We start from the raw sequence: 18,091 nt of genomic DNA on the forward strand, positions 1-18,091 counted from the left end.
TAATGCAATCGCATTTTTTCTTTTGTAGTGATACAGATTATATCCTTCACAGTCTCTTCATGATACCATCACCACACAGATTAGTCTCGTGAAACTCGTTTACACTGGCTCTGTGTGGCCAGGTGATAATTCCTTCCAAAGGAGAGATAATCTGTAAACGGTGCCCCAGGTACCTTCTGAACAACACTCTTGTACTGCAGGAAGGTGTTTCGCTCCTATTTTTGAATCAGTTTGTAATGAAGGACAGTATACAATTTACTGTGTTGATTACTTGCTGTCTGGTATGAATTCTGATTGTGACTCCTAACCAAGGAACCCAGCTCATTTTCGCCAAAGGCCCTTCTGATCCTCTAACGTTCTAATAAGTTCAAAAATTACGAAGGATGGTACGTTTTGCCAAATGATTCCTTAGCCTTGCGACCAAGTATGCCTCAAGCACAGCCACACAAACAGCAACACCACTATTGAGATGGTTGGAGATACCGGGAAGGCGATGTCCTCTCAGTATTATCTCCTATCTTTTAATCCAGGGACCCGGATGCTGATCCCCACCCCGGATTCGAGTCCCACCGTGACAAATGGTGGCATTCAATTCAATAAAATCAAACGAAGCGATGAAACCATTGTCGATTATCAGAAAATCCTACCTGACACTCTCATGTTATTCAGGGAATGAAATTTACCACATTCAGCTGGTTGGGCTCACATGTGAATCCCGCAATGCATTTGACTTTGAATTGCCCTTTGAAATAGCCAAACCAGTCGCTCAGTTATATTACTCTCTACAAACATCAAAGAAATGAAACCGGTCGGACCTCAGCACTGACGACTTACACCCCACAGACAGCAGTGGGTCAGGAAGGCAGCTCACCAACACTTTCTCAAGGACAATGAGGAACATACTGGCCCAGCATCCCATTAATAAACAAAGGAGGATGATCACATTCAGGGAAGACAGACAAAGCGACATAACTCACTTTAAACAGGGACTTTAATGTATACCCTACATGGACATGATTTTCAATAATATGGGATCAGGAGAAAAAATAAATGAGATTAATCTCGTTTTTTTTTTATTTCCATTCCAGCTGATCATCTTCAATCCCTTTGCTTGCTTTATTCTTTTATCTCTTTCTTTCTCTGTCTATTCAACTCATCCCTTGTCCCCTTCATAATAGACATCCCTGTCACCAACATCAATCACAATATTTTCAAGCTGTGTTCAGTTACGATGGTAGGTCAGCGGACTCGAAATGTCAATTCTATTTTGCCTTCGACCCAAGGGTGCCAAATCTGATCAGTTGCTGTGTCAGCTTCTTGTTCTTTGTTTTTGTTTCTGATCTTTCGCATCATTCTTTGTTCTATTTAAACTTCAATATTGTTATGACATGGGATGTCTGCATCGCTGGTAAGGGCAACATTTATTGACTTCACTAAATGCCCTTTACTGTGAGGTCATTCTTTCAGACAGAATAGTGCCAAGCACATTGTTGTCGGTCTGACATCAGTCTTAAGACAGTCCGGTAATAATGCTAGATTTCTTTACCAAAGGAAATCAGTGCTACAGATAAAGGTATTGACAAAATGCTGGTTGGGTTATTGTCGATGTTAGTGAAATTATCTTTTATTTCCAATTCCTGTCATTTGAATTTTAGTTCCAACATATCTGAGGTAGGACTTAAAACAGCGAATTTTGTGCAGTAACCTGGGCCTCTGAATTACGTATCCACCGACATCACTTTTCTGGCACACTATCCCTGTCATGAATTTATTTTAGAGACAAGAACAAGGTTTTGACGATATATTTGTAATGGAAATAGTGCTTGTAAAAGAACTTGAACTACAAATTCTGAATTTTATCAAGACATAGATAATGGTTTATCTAACAACCGCACTGACGTCAAGCGGGGGACTGCTGATATTATGGAGCTGGTAGTGGGTAGGTTTGGTGATGGAGAGAATACCGAGAAATAAATCAATTCGGGGCCAAAAGGTACTTCTGGATTGTGAAAAGTCTTGTTCTCAGATGTTTGTGAGGACAGGCTTGTTGGGCGGTTCAGACGTTTGTGGTAATGAATGGAATTTGCATTTGAAACTGAAGACAATAGATTCTGTCTTTGCCAAATATAGAATAAAGAAAATAGCAATGACGTTCACCATAGCTTATGGGATTAATAAATGGATAGAGATGAAGAGATTTACCAGGAACTCCAACAATAGCGAGCATAGGATAATAGCACGCCTGAATAATTATCAGTGTACTCATATACCCAATCTGATAATGTGAACCCAGATCAGGAAAATAGGAAAGACCCCAGGATAAACTCCTGTCCATTCTTGCAGCATTCCAGTCTAAAGTTCTCAAAATATGATCCATTAGTGGAACATTCCAGACTATTCTCAGATGTTTATCTCTCCTCTTCCTGTCTCTGCAGCTGCTGATCCCTGTTAGTGTTGGAGGTGATGCATCTGCTGCTACAATGGGATAAAGCATTGCAAGAAGCCCCTTACTAATAGAAGAGGGAAGCCATCCAGTGCCACAGTTAAGGATCCATGGAGACTGACGTCAATCACAGTCACTGAACAAACAGATCCAGTTAACTCCTTTCAGTATGGTACCTTCCATTCACAATACGAACTGGACTGGATTGAATGTTGACATTACTGGCTATTGGCCACCTCTCCCATCGCCAATTGCTGTCGTGACGTTAGTTGTGAGGGACAGTGGGGATGTTTTCCTATCACAGTTTAGACGATGTTGCTGTGTTGTCCGTTTGCAATGCTATAACCACCTGAACCTCCCATCACCACCGCCCCAAAATGCACAATCTAGATGTAGTTGCCATACTGATGTCTCCTCCACTTGAACAGGCGCCAGCCAATAGATTTACAGTGGGGATATGTGCTCTGACCATACAAAGGAAGTGTGAATCTGTATGGACATTCCTCTCATTGCTCTAATAAGACAATATTGTATCTTCAATACACAATGCGCTTCAGCACTGTTTTAAATAAAACCACAAACGATGTCATTTTTTGAATTCAGTCCAAACCCAAATGTGGCATGTTGTTACAATGTTGGTCCCTTTACAGGGTTTTGTTGTTTTTGATTTGTTTTCAGAGATGTTCTAAATGACCCAAGATTCCAATGTGTCTGTTTTTTTTTAAAAGGTTTATTGGCATCCTTTTGTTTATACATAACAGATAACGCCTCAGGCAGAACGCTTTCAAGTCTTTAAAATAACCTGTACAAGCAAGAGTCCGTGGCCAGCTCTGTAGCTGGGCAGATCTGTTCAGTTTGGGGTCTAGTTGAGTCAGGGTCACTGTTGAAATTGGATGCTCTCCCCCTCCTTCTCACTTCTGACCTCATAACCTGCAAGCATTTTGTGGCAGATTTACTGTTTGTGCTAAGGGGTTTGTTTATTACGATTGTTGCAAGTATTTTTGTGCAGCATCCTTCAGTCGGGATAGCCTGACGGTTGGATAGGATAAGTTATTCGGGTATTCTCCCTTCAGTTCATGCGCTTCATTCTGTAATTTGGGAAATAAGTACTGTTTGTTTAAAATACTACAATCTGACCAGCTAATTCACTCTGAGAATATCCACTATACACTTACCTTTAACAAATAATATAGTTACGTTCTGGGCTACTTGCTTACATTTTTTTTTGAGAGGTCGGACCTGGTCCATAACAGATTGGGGTCCCTTTGCAGGATTTAGGCAGCGAGTGGCAGGTGTTCGTGTCTCTTATTTTGTGTGTTGATTTGGCTTGGTAAACAGAGCTTCAAATAGCAATGGCTCTTGCAGGAACCAAGATTGTTTTGGAGGTGGAAGAATCGACCTTGGGGATTTTACAAAATGCACATAAGTTCAAGCTGCAGGAATTAGTAGGCAAGCTGCAGTTGAAGCTGCCTCCTAATGTGTGGAAAGATGTGATGATTGCAGCAGTAGCTCTGCATTCACACTTGCAGAAACTCCATCAGGATATGTACAGATGATTAAACTTCCATCCCAACTCGAGCCGCTTGTCTTGGAAGCAGAAATGAAGCTGTTTACGTTGCGACTAAAATTAGAAGAGAAAGAAAGAGGACGAATAGGTTTAATCCAGGAAAGACAAAAAGAAAAAAAATAATGTTTAGCAGGATAAAAATAAAAGGAGAGAGCGTTTGAGTTTCAGATATGGACATTTAGAATGGAAAGTCAGCTGAAAAGGATGTAAGTGAAGGCTGAAGGTAAACGTAGGGATCTGGGGAGTGTGAGGATGTAAAGAAAGTGCACATGAACTTGTTCCAGAAGCATATATACAACATTTCAGGAATCTAAGGAGTGGCCCGGGTCAAATCTATATTGAGATTTAAAGGAACAAACCAAATAATTTCGTTAGATAGATAAGAACTTCAAAAATCAAGCAAACCTATGATGCACTTAGAGAGTAACTATTTTTGAGGAATTCAAAAATTCGCTGCCTGAAGTAGTGCAAACTCATGTAGAAGAGCAGGGAGTGTAAACAGCAAGGTTAACAGCTGAATTAACTGAAGATTATGAATTAGTCCATACAACACGGTTTGGCTTTCAGAATCTATTTGAGTCCATGAGGGAAGTAAACTGGGGCAAAGAGAAATACTCACGTGGAAAGGGATATGTAGATCTCAGTGAAGATCAGAAGGAAAACTTACCACAGGGTAAAAAGGAAACCCGAGAAGAGGGCAAAGAAGTTAATAAACTCCGCTGTTTTCATGGCAATAAATTAGGTCACAGGAAATCACTCTGTTGGTGTGCTAGAAAAAAAGACAGAGGAAGGAACGGTGGCACAGTGGTTAGCACTGCTGCCTCACAGCGCCAGAGACCCGGGTTCAATTCCTGCCTCAGGCGACTGACTGTGTGGAGTTTGCACGTTCTCCCCGTGTCTGCGTGGGTTTCCTCCGGGTGCTCCGGTTTCCTCCCACAGTCCAAAGATGTGCAGGTCAGGTGAATTGGCCATGCTAAATTGCCCGTAGTGTTAGGTAAGCGGTAAATGTAAATGTAGGGGTTGGGGTATGGGTGGGTTGCGCTTCGGCGGGGCGGTGTGGACTTGTTGGGCCGAAGGGCCTGTTTCCATACTGTAAGTAATCATAATCTAATCTAATCTAAAAAGCTGGATCAGCCTGGGAGTTTTGTTGGAGCGGTAATGGAAAGCACAGTGGAGGCGAGAAAGCTGCATCAGAGTCGACAAGCTGATCGGAGATTGGTCAAGGAAGAAGTGTCGAATCTGCTTACACAATATACCTGCAAAGGGAAAATTTATTCACAGAGGCCAGACGTAGCAGGTACAGAGGATGCAATATTAAGGGACAGAGAATTCTCTCTGTCTGTGATGTTGAAAAATGAGGAGATATATACTCCGGAGGGATTATTTCCAGAAAAGGTACTATTAAAGGGAATTCATTGTGAGGCAAGAAAAAGCACATTTATGTTAAGCGAGGATAGTGTCCAGTGAAGTGTGGAGAAATTGTGATTGGATTACTGGACAAACTGTCAGCTCCAGGAATACAATTTGCCCTTGTAAAGTATGCAGCTGATTCACCAGTAGGAGTGCTTCCTGCTCTGGTTTAAAAGCCAGTGGAGTCACAGGCAACTGGAGCAATGCAGGAACCTTATCCTGGAATCTTTCCTGATTGTGGGGCAACAAGGTCCCAATGTCACCAGCTGAAACAGGAGATATCAAAAATGTAAAGATAAGTAAGCTTAAGTGGCATTAAGAGAGACTTCGTTCCATCATTCAAACGTGTTTACTTCGGCTAAACTAATTGAGTTACAGCAGAAAGATGAAATTTTTAAGTAGTTGTATCAAAAGGGCATATACATTAGGGATTCAGAATGTATCCCTGAGTGTTATTACTTTTAAAATGGTGTCTGCATGAGGAATTGGGAACATATTCAAGGAGATGAGAAATGAGCAGAAATTTATCAAATTGCATTTCCAATGGGGGACAGAAAGGAGGTGCTGCAAGTGAAGCATGAATTACTACGTGGAGGTCATTTAGGAGTGAGAAAAACTCAGTCGAAGATAGAAGGCATTTTTACTGGCCTGCACTCCACCAGCATGTCGTTGAATTTTGCCATACGTATAATATATGTCAGGTAATTAGAAAACCACAGGTGGTAATAAAACCTGCATCTTTAATAACTATTCCTGCAGTCGAGGAACACTGTGCAAGAGTTTTAATTGATTGGCTAGGTCCCCTATATCAAACAAAACAGAAAGTGAGTATCAGTAATTGATAACAATAATGGATGTATGTACGAAATTTCTGGAGCTCATTGCATTAAGCAACATCACAGCGAAAAGGATTGTACAGGGAATACTCTTTTTTAGTATATACGGACTATCAATAGAGATACAGTGCAATCAAAGTTCAAACTTCACATCCAAACTATTCAAGGACGTTAAGGGCAGCTCTGTCATAAACCAATTCAAATCTACTGTGAACCATCCAAAATCGCAGAGAGCACGAGAAAGGTAACATCAAACATTAAAGACCAAGTTGAATGTTTATGGTAAGGATTATCCAGCTGATTAGGGTAAGGGAATTCCATTTGTGCTTTTTGTGATCAGAGATGCACAAAATGAATCGACCTGATTCGGCCCATTTTAATTAGGTTATTAAGGTGTAGGACTGTTTAAATTGATTACGGAGTAATTAGTAAATTAGAATTAAAAGGCCACACTATTGGACTATGTCTCAAATTTTACGGAAGGATTGAAAAGCGCTGGGGAATTGACTAGATGGCATTTAAAAGTATTGCAGAATGCACCTAAACAGGAAGTGGACAAGAACTCAAAAAAGTGCAGTTTTGCTATCGGGGATAAGGTATGCTTGTTACTTCCAGTGATGGGGGGGATCTTGAAAAGCAAGGATTAGTGAACCTTATCAAATAGAAAGAATATTGAGTGAGGGTGACTATTTGTTAGGGACTCCAGACAGAAAGAAATCTCACACAGTATGTCACGTGAATATGCTCAAAATGTATTTCGACAGAGAAGGAGAGCAACAGGAGAAGGTGTTAATGATTACAGTACAGAAGGAAGAACAAAGTTCAGAGGATTCTGAATTGGACATTCCTCAAATTAAAGTGGACAATGAAGAAGTTGTCTAAAATTTGGATAAAGTATTGAGTAACCTTACTGAGGAAAAACAAATGAAATGACCTGAAAGAGTTGTTAGTATTATATGGGGTGATATGAAGAAATTAAATGGGAAATACTACCTAATTGTGCATAATGTAGAGAAAGGACATGCTGCTCCGATAAAGCAGCATCCGTGTCGGCATAATCCTCTAAAGTTGGCACAGGTTCAGAAGGGGATTGAACACATACTCCAAGATGAAATAATCGACCTGAGTTACAGTGACTGAAACTAAGCCAAAGTCATGGTACTGAAGCTAGATGGTACCCAACGATTATGTGTGGACTATCGCAAAGACAATGCAGTTAAAAAAAAAATGCACATCCAATTTCACAGTTGGAAGGCTTGAGAGGGAAGGTGGAACAAGCAACTGACATTTGGTATGAAAACGTGCCACTCACGTTCCAGAGACTAACCAATACGTTGCTGAATTATCCAACATGTTCTGTACATTGATGACCTGGTGATTTTTAGTCACTCATGGAAGCATTTATCAAACTTGTTTAATCAATTTTGGGAAGGCAGGCTTGGTGGTAAACCGAGCAAAAAGTCAATTTGGCAAAGCCCAAGTCAATGGTGCCATGAGATGTAAAAGTGAAGGAAATAGGGGAATTTCCCACACAGTCGACAAAAGGAGCTTTTCTACGGCTGCTGGGATTGAGTGGAATTTATCGAAAGTTTGTGCCTAATTTTAGCAGTATGGCTGCTCCTCTCACTGAATTGCTCAAGAAAAGCAAGAAACTTCGTGGGCAACGATCTGTGAAAAGGCATTTGACAGCACGCAAAATGTGTTAACCACTGCCCCAATATCAGCTACATCTGATTAAGCAAAGCCTTTCAAGGTGGCTATAAATGCGAGTGATATCGGTGTCGGTGCTGCACACCTGCTGGAAGATGACGAGAAGATAGAAAGACTCATTGGTATTAATCCAGAAAGTTAAACGTTTATTGGTAGAAATATTCAACAGTTGAGAAAGAGACTTTGAGCTTCGTGTTGGCACGACAATGTTTCAGTTTTTATATTATCCGCAACGCATCTGTGACAATTGTAAGTACTGATCATAATCCATTGAAGCTTTTGGAGAAATTTAAGGACAAAAGTGTGAGTCTGTTTAGCTCGATCCTGTAATTGAAAATTGTGCAAGCGGCAGATCTTGAAAACATGATTGCCAAAGCATTGTCGAAACTTGAATGACAGAACGACACACTCAGTGGTAGGTGTAACACACACTGAATTTGGATGTAGTTCTGCAGGTTTGCATTTTTATACTATCTGAATGCACATGTGTGTTTTAGGGTATTAACCACTATTTATGGTGATTTTGAGAACTGACGACATCTTTGGATATTAATGATTCAGATTTATATGGTCCCTTCACAAGGTTATGTTGTGACTGATTTTTCTTTCAGAGAGGTTCTATCCGACCCAAGGTTCCAACATGTCTCAATTTTGAACTGCTCATTGGGGTCCTTTGGTTTATACCAAACTGGTAATGCCTCAAGAAGAAGATTTTCAAGTCTTAAAAAAAACTGGTATAATCAAGGGGAGGTGGACAGCTCTCTATCTGCGCAGTTCAGTCAGTTCGAAGGTTATTTAAATCAGGGTCACTGTTGAAACTGGACGCTCTTCCCGTTCTTCTGTCCTCCGAATTCGTAACCTGTCAGCTTGTGTAATTTTTACTTTTTGTGCCAAGGGGTTTGTTTATTGTGAATGATGAAAGCAATTTGGAACGGCATCATTCAGTCGGGAAGACCTGTCAGGTTCGGATCCGATGGGTTATTCAGGTATTCTATCTTCGGTCGTTTTGTTTCATTGCTTAAAGTTTTAAATAAATTCTGTTTGTTTAAAACTCGGCAGTCTGACCAGCTAATTCACTCTAGGGATATCCACTATACACTAACCTTCAACAATTAGCAAATCTACGGTCTGGGTGACCTGCGTAAAATGTTTTGAAGAGTCGGGCTTGGTCCATAAAAATGTACATAAATCTTGTTCATCATGTCTTGAATTAACGAGTAAGGGAAGGAATGAATATGATATTGGCTATGACTCAGAAAGGATTGGAGCCAGCAACTGAGGAGACCCGAGGGGAGTACAGTAATATCTCCCAATCCTGAGTATTTAACCATTACTCTTTCTGACAAATGGAATGAAATGCAAGGCAAAGGATGGGAATAGTCGCCGGAGACGTTTGAACTACCTTCTTATCTTTCCTGACAGTCACCATTTATCTGACTGCTTTGCTGGATAGTACCATTTTTGTAAATCTCTAGCCATCCTCTCTGTGGCCTAAAAGCAGGATTTTTCACAACACCTTCTATATATGTTACCTTTCATTACCTATAGATAATAATGTTAAAATGGTAGAAAAAAACATATACATATCAAACATATAAAAATTAAATAAAATCATCCTTTTAGCTAATTAATGCAATATAAATATTCATCTTCAATATACTCCTAGAAGAAAAGCCTTCTCCTGAGGTGAAAACAGACAGGACTCTCCGGAATGAAGGCACAACAACTTATTTTAAAAAAAAAAATTTTCGAAACAAAAACAAACTTTCACAGCGTTAAAAAAGGAACCTTTAAAAAAATGTGAAAACAGGATGTGTTGGTTTTGCCATCTCTGAGTTTACATTATTATCTCGCTGTTTTCATCCTCTAAGACGCCAATATTTAATTTTAACATTCTTTTACCTTTTATCTTCTGGGAGAAATGTTATTTATCAATTCTTATGCTTTCTACTCATTTTGCTTCATAGCCATTTTGATGTTGTTTTTAGGAACCGTTTTCTGGCATTTAAAGCGTTTTTCTTTAATTCATTCATAGGATGAGGGCGTCGCTGGGTTAAACAGCACTCATTGTCCATTCCTAGAGGGCAGTAAAGAATTAAACAAATTTGTGTAGGTTTGAAATCATACATAGGTGAGACCAGATAAGAATGTTTTCCGTCCCTAAAGGACACTCGTGAAACATATGGCTGTTTCCAACAATGAGCAATGCTTTCATGATCATCAATAGACTCTTAATTTCAGGTTCATATTGAATTTAAATGCCGTGATCTACCGTGACAGCATTTGAACCCGAGTTCCCAGAACATTATCTGGATGAGCAGGCGGCGATAATACCACCAGACCATCGATTTCATGTTATTGTTGACTTCCTTGTTAAGCTATGGATCACTGTTCATCTTTTTACAATTCCTTTTCCACAAAGGATGACACTTCAATTGAGGGGTTTTGATTATCTTGCGAAGTAGTTGCAACTGTTCTTCAACTGCTCTGCCCTTTATTGGTTTTGCCAAGTCCACTTTTCAAATCGCTTCCTCAGGCCAGTAAAGTTGACATTGCCCAACACTAAACCTCTCGTATGTGACTATCTTCACTGTTTCAATCTGAATGTGAACCTCCAGCATGCTGTGCCACTCTTTCTAAGATGATCCTTACGACAATATGATTTATCACTCCTTCCTCATAACGTAATAACAAAGCAGGTTCTCTGGTTGGTTCCATGACATGTTAATCGAAGAAGTAATCCCTCATAGATTCGACGAGTCTTTCTTTGTGTCTCCCCTTAAAATTGATTAATCCAGTCAATATGCATGTTCAAATTACCCAGAATCACTCGTGTGCCCTTGTCTCAAGCCATCATTGTTCCCTGGTTCATGCTATTTCCTACTTTGCCGGGATGGGGGTTTGTAGGCTGGAAATGCTCCTCCCAATGGGTTTCCTTCAATGTGTTCTATTTCGAACCGGACTGATTCATCATTTTTGTCCCACGTGTTAATATCATTTCTTAATACAGCCTTGACATTACCCTTGACCAATACAGACACTCCATCGACTGTTCCTCCTTGTCTGAATACTCTGTACCCCTGGACATTTAACACCCCAGTCCTGACCTTCCTGTAATCCCCACCATGCCATATCTATTTATCTCTGTTTGAGCTGTCAGCTCATTAATTTTATTCCAAATACTGCAAGCTTTTAGTTAAAAGTTTTGTTACATAAATTCTATTGATATGTATTTATTTTTAATACTTTTGTGCACAGGCTCCATCCTTATTTATTGATCCCCAATAACAATGAGCCTATCAATTACTCCAACTTTCTACTCATATTTTTAAATTGTTATGATTCTTTCATAACACACGTGAGAGGGCGTGTGCATCTATGTTAAGACACAGACAGATTTGACAGATCCCATTCCCCACACACTCACTCCGTGGTTGCAGAGCTTCCCGTCTCTGAATCTCTGCTCATTTTTTGTTGTTCATGTTACAGACCAAGATGCTGTAACTCCAGTCCCTATGCTCCATCCAGTTTTGGGTCACCAAATCATCAGGTCTCTCTGAATGTGAGAGGCAGCTCACAGCACGACCTGCAGCAAACCATCCCCAGCCCATTCACTAAGGTTTCAATAACAGGAGCTGAAAATGTGTTGCTGGAAAAACGCAGCAGGTCAGGCAGCATCCAGGGAACAGGAGAATCGACGTTTCGGGCATAAGCCCTTCTTCAGGAATTCCTGAAGAAGGGCTTATGCCCGAAACGTCGATTCTCCTCTTCCCTGGATGCTGCCTGACCTGCTGCGCTTTTCCAGCAACACATTTTCAGCTCTGACCTCCAGCATCTGCAGACCTCACTTTCTCCTTTCAATAACAGGAGACAGTCAAATGCTCCTCAGTTACAAGTTAGATGTCTGGTCCTTTATAATGATTGTCGAGGGTTCCCTCGTGTTACTGACTGCACGGTCAGCTGAGAGCGACAAACACAGGCATTCAGTGGACACGCATGTCTCTCAAAGCTACTGAAACCCCCTGTCCAACATGGATAAGCATTTGGGACACGCCAGGAAGTGAACAACAGCCCAATACACACTATTTCATTGTTTAAGAGCTTCACAATGCCAGCATTCGATACACTCAGAAGCCAAAAAAATAAAACAACAGGGAACGATACAGAAAAGCAAACAATCAATTAACTGATAACATGTCGTGAAAATATGGATCAGGAGACAAGGGAGTGAGAATAACAGGAGAAATGAGACAATGGTGGATCCAATCACAAAAATGAGAACATCAAATGAAAACATTGTCAGATCAGTTAAAATGCTTGGTTACATCAAAATCTGAATCATCCTCACAGAACCAACCCAGACACCATAAGCTGGGACAAGGTACCAGCCAGAATGGAGAGCTGTGCAGACCATACTAGTGGAGTACTCCATAAACTGGACTACCTGTCCAGCATGGCGACCATTGCAAACCTTTGCCAGTATATTGCTACTATACCTTCACTACAGAAATGCTTTAGACGGGAAGATTTGCAACCCATGCAGTGAGTGACAGTAAATGGGCTCCAACAAATATATGGCTATGTATCTCCACTGCATCAATGTAAGGCAAGAGATTGCATGTGGTTGAGTGTGTGTGTGTGTGCGCGCGCTTGTGTGCTTTGATGGCAATAAAGATGAAAATTGTTGTTTGAGAGAGAACACACGGATGAAATCAGTTTAAATGAGAACAACTGGCAAGGGTTTGAGTAATCAATATAGAGACACTGAGGATACTGCCACAGACAGAGGAAAAGATGTGCTTCAAAATATTAAATTAAAGGCATTGCCAAATCCAGCGACAATATAAATCGATCCTCAAAGAAATGATGGGATTTTGGCGTGAGGTGAGAACCGAGCCATGGAATATCGACTCAGATTTTCAGGTTTGAACTTGGGAGTGTCAGCAGCAGATTATTGAGATCATTAAGCCTACATTTCATAGCTCAGGATTAAAATGGCAGATAGAATAAGCCAGTGAAGTATCTTCAGAAGATGTTAATAATTACAAATAGGAATGGTTAAGATATGGGTTCGGAATCAGCTCATGGCCAAAGGGATCACCATAGTTGTGACTCGTCTGTTTCAGCCTCAGATAATGGCCAGGAATGGATGAAGTCATAGGAACGAAATGGTGTTTGCAACCAGAACAGAAGACAGTGACCTCCAAGCTTTCGATATTTAAATAGGGCTATGAAACAATAAATTTTGGTTCATAGCTGAAACTGAGTAGTTCAACCGAAAAGGCACAGTGCCAGAACGAAAGAAGTAGAGAAAGAATGAACAAGTTCACTGTTCTTGTTCGTGGTGGTTTGGAGAGTGAATGTTCACAGAGTAGAGTAAATGAAAAGAACAATAATACAGTCACACATGATTAATGCAAATAATAAAGGGACAATGAAACTTACCAGGTACACTAACAATAGCCAGGGTAAGATAATAAAAATATTGAATAATGTGAAGTGCATATTCGATCCGCCAGGGTAATGGCCATAAATGATTTGTAGAAAGAATCCATACATAATAGGATAAACTCCTGTTCATTGTTGTTACATTCCCATCTAATGTTCTCAGATTCAGATATCCCATTCCCCTCTCTCTGTAGCTGCTTATCCCTGTTAGTGCTGTCGGTGATACTCCCACTCATACTATGGGTTTAACACATTGAACGGTGCCCATTTTATCATCAAAATATGGAAACCATCCACTGGGATAAGTCCAATCTATGGACACTGACATTAATCACAGTCACCAAACAAACAGGTCCAGTTACCAGTTCCTTACATCATTTTACACCTCCCAATAAAAGGGAACATTTACTCAGTCTGGATTGAGTGGATGATGGTGGCAGACGGATAGATCATAAATCTTTCAATCTTTTTAATCTTTCTTCCTTGTATGTAGGAGTATTGCTGGAACATTGCAGCAATGTATTCCACTCAGTTATATATGTTCCACCCTGTTTATAAAAGGACACAGGGATAGAATAACAGACCAGATGCATCAAATGCCTGGTAGGGAAATGTCTAGATACTTTGAGTAATGCTGCTCGTAGTTTGAAATGCCCTGGCATCAGAATATTTCATAACTTCGAGGCACCATTCAGCGCATTGAAATTGCTGCTCAGAAACAGGGAGAAACAATTCCGTCCCCACGTGCTTGCTACAGAGACAGAGGAAGACATAGGCCTTTCGGCCTGGACAGGAGGAACGGATCAGCCTCTCGAAACTGTTACTTGTTCACCTTCTCAGACCTTTATAACAAAAGTAGAGTCATCAGCATGATTGTTCAATTACTGAGAAATAAAATATAAATGCAACATTCTGATTTTGATTTTATTTTACAGAAACAGCAGAAAGGTTTCCAGTCAATACGAACTAAATGGAATGTGAAAAGGCCATTCAGTCCTTCAGTTACATTACACAAGAGCAGCAGGAGAGCACACCCATGCACACCCATGCATTGGAGCCGGTTACAGAGGAGCTGCAGGTGGAGAGCACACACCTATTGGAGCCTGTTATTCAGGGACAGCAGGTGGAGAGCACACAGCTATTGGAGCCTGTTACTCAGCAGCAGCAGTTGGAGAGCGCACTGCTATTGGAGCCTGTTACTCAGGAGCAGCAGGAGGACAGCAAACAGCAATTGGAGCCTGTTACTCAGGAGCAGCAGGAGGAGGGCACGCAGCTTTTGAAAACGGTTACTCAGGAGCAGCAGGAGGAGGGCACACAGCTATTGGAGCCTGTTACTCGGGTTAGCAGGTGGAGAGCACACAGGTATTGGAGCCTGTTACACAGGAGCAGCAGGAGGAGGGCACACAGCTATTGGAGCCTGTTAATCAGGAGCAGCGGAGGAGGGTACACAGCTATTGGAGCCTGTTACTCAGGAGCAACAGGAGGAGGGTACTCAGATATAGGAGCCTGTTACTCAGGAGCAGCAGGAGGAGGGCACACAGGTATTGGAGCCTGTCACTCAGCGGCAGCAGGAGGAGAGCACACTGCTATTGGAGCCTGTTACTCAGGGGCTGCAGGTGGAGACTGGAACGCAGGAACTGGAGGCAGTCATTCAACTGCTCTAGATTGGGACACAGGAGCAGGAGGCCGTCACTCAACTGCTCGAGACTGGGACACAGAGATAGGAGGCAGTTATTCTCTGATCTGATTGTGATTCTCTCATTCCATTTTGAAGAGATTCCCATCTCTGCAGTATCTGCTTCTTTTGATGGTCATGTTGCAGATCCAGATGCTGTCACTACAGTCACCATGACTCATCCAGAGTGGGTCACCAAAGCATCTGGTCTTCCTCAATTTCCACAGCAACTTAAAGCACAGACTCCAGGAAACCTTCCCCATCTTTTCCACTAACGTTCCAAAACTAGAATAAAGTCAAATATCACTCATGTGGTAGTGAGAAGCCTGGTCTGGATCACTAACAGTGGAAGGGATTCCTTGTGTTACTGAGCACATGATCAGGAGAGAGTGATTAACACAGGCGTTCAATTGATAGGCGCAGAGCAAGTTAGAAAGTCTGCATCAAAACTGCTGAAACTCCACTATCCAGCATGGAGCACAGGGCAGGATACCGAGAGGTCAAGTAAAGCACACGCTGTGATTTTTGAACATTGTTTCTAAGCTGCTTAATGTTGGAAGCTGATGCTCAGTTTAAATATCAACAGTTTAAATAGCAATAAATGGGAGGGATTTGGGACATAGACAGACGGAGAGAGACTCAGAGTCAGTGTTGTGGAAGGATGTGTTTGCAGGTTTCAAAATGCTGAAGTGAAGACATTTCGATAGCATCAAGAACAAAGGCTAGTATTTCCGACAATGGTGAATTCATGGGATATTGGTGTAAGGTCAGACAGAATCATAGACTCTCGGAGATTTCCAGCGCAGAAACAGACCCTTCAGTCTAACTCGTCCATGCCGATGGGATATCACAAATTAAACTAGTCCCATTTGCCAGCATTTGTCCAATAATAATGTAAACCCTTCCTCTTCATGTACTCATCCAAATGTTTTAATCATAACAGCCTCCACCACCTCCAAACGCAGCTCATTCCACACATGCACCATTCTGTGTTCGAAAAGTTTGGTCCTTGAGTCTCACCTGATATCCATGCCCTCTAGTTTTGGAAAAAGATCCTGGCTATTCACCCTATATATGCCTCTCATACTCCAAGGAAAATCACCCAAACCTACTCACCCTCTCCCTATAGCTCAAATCCTGGCAACATCCTTGTAAATCTTTTCTGACTCCCTTCAAGTTTCACAATATCTTTCTGATAGGAGGCAGTCCAGAATTGAATACAATACTCCAAAAGAACCGAAGTAATGTGCTGTACAGCAGCAACATGGCCTCCCAATTCAAATAGTCAAAGCACTGACCAATAAAGGCAAGCATACCAAGTGGTTTTAACAGTATTCTGTAGAATGTAACACAACCTTCAAGGAATTTTGAACCAACACTCCAAGATTTTTTATTCAGCAACACTTACCATTAAGTGTATACATCATGCCCTGATTTGCATTTCCAAAATGCAGTGCCTCACATTTATATAGACTAAACACCATTCGCTGCTCCTCAGCCGATCAGCCCACCTGATCAAGATTTCATTGTACTCTGACGTAAACCTTCTGTGCTGTCCACTACAACATCCGTTTTGGTGGCATTTGCAAACAAACCAACTATCGCTGCTGTGTTCACATCCAAATGACCTATATAAATAATGAAAAACAGCACTGATACTTGTCGCACACCACTGGTTAAAACCCTCCAGTTCGAATAGCAATCCTCCATCACCACCCTCTATCTCCTACCTTCGAGCCAATTTTGTATCCACGTGGCTAGATTTCCCTGCATTCCATGTGAACTAACCTTGTTAACCAGTCTATTATGCAGAAAGTTGTCAAATGCTTTACTGAAGTCTATATCGGCAATGTGCACCTCTGCCTCAATGAATCCTCTTCGTCAGTTCTTCAAACAATCTCAGTTAATTTAGTGAGACATTATTTCCTATGCTTAAAGCTACGTTGACCATCCCGTTTCAGTCCTTGCCATTCAAAATACATGAAAACCTTGTGACTCATAATCCACACCAACAACTTGCCCATCACTGACGTCAGGCTCACCGGCTTTTCCTTACCATCCTTCTTAAACTTTTTAAAGTAATGACATCACTTTATCAAACTTCCTATGTTCTGGCACCTCACCTGTGACAATCAATGACACAAATATCTCAGCATGCGGCCCAGAAATCCCTTCCCTAGCTTCCCATAGAGTTCTAGGGTACACCTGATCAGGTCTTGGGGATTTTACCATCTTTGCAGGCTTTACGAACTCCAGCATCTCTTCCTCTGAATTTCAGACACTTTTCAAGATGTCACTGTTTACTTCCGAAGTTCTTAAGCTTCCATATCCTTCTGCACAGTAAATACTGATGCAAGGTTCTTGTTTAGTATCGCCTCCATCTCCTGGGGTTCTGCACATTGGCATCTTGGTGATTTGAAAGTGGTCCAAAACTCTCCCGAGTTACTCTTTCGTCCTTAATGTATTTGTACAGTCCCTTTGAATTCTCCTTAACCCTATTTGTCAAAGCTATCTCATGCCCCATTTATGGCCTCCGGATTTCCCTTTTAAGTGTACTCCTACTGGCGATAGAATCTTCTCGACAGTCATTTTAAATCTGGAATTCAGAGGCTGATGACAATGATATATCTAGTTTTTATTGTTTGAAAAACCCAACAAGTTCGCTGATGCCCTTGAAGGAAGCAAACAGTCATCCTTTCCTGGTCTCGGTTACATGAGACTCCAGGCCCACAACAATATGGTTAACTGTTAACTGCCCTCTGGACAATTAGTGATGGGTAATAAATGCAGGCTAAACCAGTTACACTCTCATCCCGTGAATGAATACTGTAAAAACATCGACTCCTGATATCTCTACATGACATATGCTTCCCTCTTATCCGTGACAAGGCCATCAATTTCTCCAGTCCTCCAGCATTCCTTACACATACCAGCCTTACCGTTCACCCTAACAGAGGCATACTGTCTCTGGGCTCCTGACATCTCATTTTTGAAGGCTTCCC

Source organism: Chiloscyllium plagiosum, unplaced genomic scaffold (assembly GCF_037043375.1).
Source record: "Chiloscyllium plagiosum isolate Xiang-an unplaced genomic scaffold, Cpla_swu_hap1 HiC_scaffold_50, whole genome shotgun sequence".
In the NCBI taxonomy this organism is placed as follows: Eukaryota; Metazoa; Chordata; class Chondrichthyes; order Orectolobiformes; family Hemiscylliidae; genus Chiloscyllium; species Chiloscyllium plagiosum.